Source organism: Pinus tabuliformis, chromosome 3_1 (genome assembly GCF_031772625.1).
Source record: "Pinus tabuliformis cultivar Carrire ecotype Pingquan chromosome 3_1, CPIR1, whole genome shotgun sequence".
Taxonomy (NCBI): domain Eukaryota; kingdom Viridiplantae; phylum Streptophyta; class Pinopsida; order Pinales; family Pinaceae; genus Pinus; species Pinus tabuliformis.
This window is the reverse complement of record NC_142301.1, coordinates 714,715,706-714,718,674: the sequence shown is the minus strand read 5'-3', so window position 1 is coordinate 714,718,674 and position 2,969 is coordinate 714,715,706. Positions and strand designations below refer to the sequence as shown.

The following is a 2,969-nucleotide window of genomic DNA, read 5'->3' as shown; positions in this document are numbered from 1 at the left end:
TTAATAACATTATACTTGGTTGGTTTCCTCGAGGTCACATATCAATATTTATTTTCGAATTAGTTATATAAAATGTGCCTTTATCACCCTCCTTATTTTTGGTCACTCCTAAACTAACGACTGACTTTCAACCAGGAAAATTGACTTTTTCTATTTTAACTTTCAACCAGGAAAATTGACTTTTCTAGGTCAACTATGGTTAAGTAATCTTGACTTCCAATAAGTCAAATTTCATTCCCTAGTCTAAAACTTTGCAATCTACCATCTCTCCATGTACTTGTTGCTTCTTCTAAGTTCTAAGACGTAATTGAGTTGCCTTTAATCACCCTACAGCAGCGAAGAAAATTCGATTATATTGCATCGCAGTTCGAAAAACACTGACATTTTTATCATCATGTCTCGGGTTGATCACATATTGTGTGCTCCCAATTTAGAGTTTCGGACGGATTTTATATAAATATATATAGTGATGAGCCTCTCAGGCCAATAAGAAATTGAGGATGACAGATAAAAGACTAGTTCATATTTTGTTTCCTTTTACAGTCTTCTTATATATCCTGAGTGCTTTTGTTTAATTATATTCATTAAAATTACTGTAATTTGTTTGTAACTTCTTCAGTGTCCGAAGGCAAAAATAAAGAAAACCTCATCACTTGTCTTCCGGGAAACATCCCACCATTGAAGCCAACCGACATGATGTCCCGATGTAGTGCTAAGGATCCGATTGACATTACCTTCGATGCTGTTCTTTATGAATCGCAGAAGCAAAGCAATGGCGACTACGTATTAGTGAACACGTTCGAGGAGCTTGAAGGGAGGAATGCAGTAACAGCACTCTCTTTGAATGGCTGTCCTGCTCTGGCCGTAGGACCTCTTTTTCTTCCAAATTTCTTAGAAGGAAGGGATTCGTGCGGCAGTCTGTGGGAGGAGGAAGAGAGCTGCCTGACATGGCTTGATATGCAACGACCGGGATCAGTTATATACGTTTCCTTTGGCAGCATCGCTGTGAAATCTCAGCAACAGCTAGAGCAGTTGGCACTAGGGCTCGAAGGCAGCGGACAACCTTTCTTGTGGGTTCTTCGGTTGGATATCGCAGAAGGCCAGGTTGCGATTTTACCTGAGGGCTTTGAAGAACGAATGAAGGAGCGGGCCCTGTTTGTGAGGTGGGTGCCACAGTGGAAAGTACTTGCCCATGCCTCAGTGGGATTGTTTCTCACACACAGCGGATGGAACTCTACCTTGGAGGCAATGGGCTTCGGAGTTCCCGTAGTGGGATTCCCAAATCTTGCCGATCAATTCCTCAACTGCAGATTCGCCAAGGAAATATGGAAAATCGGCCTGGCTTTTGAGGATGTGGAAGTAGATGAACAGAAGGTGGTCATGAAAGAAGAGGTGGAGGACGTTATGAGGAGAATGATGAGAACACCGGAAGGGAAGAAGTTGAGAGACAACGTTCTCATTATCAGGGAGTCTGCAACGAAGGCCGTCCTCCCCGGAGGATCATCTTTTCTGAACTTGAATACTTTCGTTAAAGACATGACGATGGCTAAAGGGGTCCAATCCAAAAATGAAACCACGTGACTCTGTTTTCAGAATTTACCTTAAAAGAATATGGAGATTTGAGAATAAGCTGTTGATCAATATCAAAATTCTTGCTAAATCGTCAGATACCTCTCTCCTTTCCGAGATGAACAGGAAAAAGAGACGGCTTTCATTCCCCACAGAAAGCGTTGTAAATTACTCCTATTAACAAAAGTATTTTGGCTGCTGAACATATGGATTGTTATGATCGTCGCGCCACATTTCATGGTTTAAATGCTTCCATCTTATTCAGAAATTATTCATTGTATGGCGTGGTAGATTTAACTTTAAAGTTTTATTAGTTGTCCGTGACGTGATCACTAAGTCCCGTGATGGTACTCAAATCGTATCTTACATAATTTTGAATAACTGAAAACAGATTATTTGCCGCGATTTTAGATTTCATTCGCAAAAGTCTTTGCTTTCAAGTTCTGTTATAAGCTTATAGAATATTTGACATATTCCAAGAGATTACGATTTTTTTGAAATGCAGAACTATGTAACTCCCAGGTAACCAGGTAGTTTGATTTTGCATGGTAAATTATCCAACACTAACAAAAAAATTAACACCAAAGGAGCCTCCAAACAAGTAGTTCTACATCGAAATTAAATTATCCGAGCACCAACTGAAAATCTAGCAGCACCTTTTTTTTGTCAGCAGAAGAAAGTGATTTAAAATGATTTATTTTTATTAAAAAAGAGAGTACATACAACATAGTTCCTTTTCTGTACTATTTGATCCACGGAGGGCTCAAATGAGAAACAAAAACCTAGATTCTCTTGTTTTTCATACTTGTCCTTTTCCTATCTCAAACATCATGATGTATCAACAATGATCTTTTATCTGACTAGGAATCTGTTCAGAATGAAGTCACAAATAGCTGATTCAAAAAACCATCAATATCCATAAAAAAAACAAAAAGAGACGACTGAGAGCTCATATATGATATTAATGCTTCGTACATTGAATAAAGAACTTTGGACAAAAGCCACAAAATATAGATCACACCCAATGTCTTTGCTATTCCTACCTTGGACAAAATGTCTCCAATCGAATTCTGGGCTTCTTTGTAGATGTGTCTAGAAGATATACATTGGAAAACCTTTTCCAGAGAATGAATGTGACACATCCAATTTGATAGCATATGTGGCTGAAGATGTGAATGACCATTGACCCAATCAATGGTGCCTTTTGAATCCCCATACACGTGTAAATAGTCAATACCCAACCATTTGGCGCAGATGAGAACGCCCCAAAGTGCAATGATTTTTGGTAAGCTATTTGAACATATTCATACTTCCCACCAGAAATAATAATATCTACCCAGTTCTATGACAATGTATGCACCACAACTGCACAACCTTTGTGAACATGCACCATCAAAGAA

At 38.8% G+C, this 2,969-nt stretch overlaps 1 pseudogene; it reads left to right on the top strand.

Annotated features, from left to right (window-relative positions):
- Nucleotides 1-957: 957 nt before the first annotated feature.
- LOC149189252 (linamarin synthase 1 pseudogene) lies at nucleotides 958-1,581 on the top strand (annotated as a pseudogene).
- Nucleotides 1,582-2,969: the final 1,388 nt, after the last annotated feature.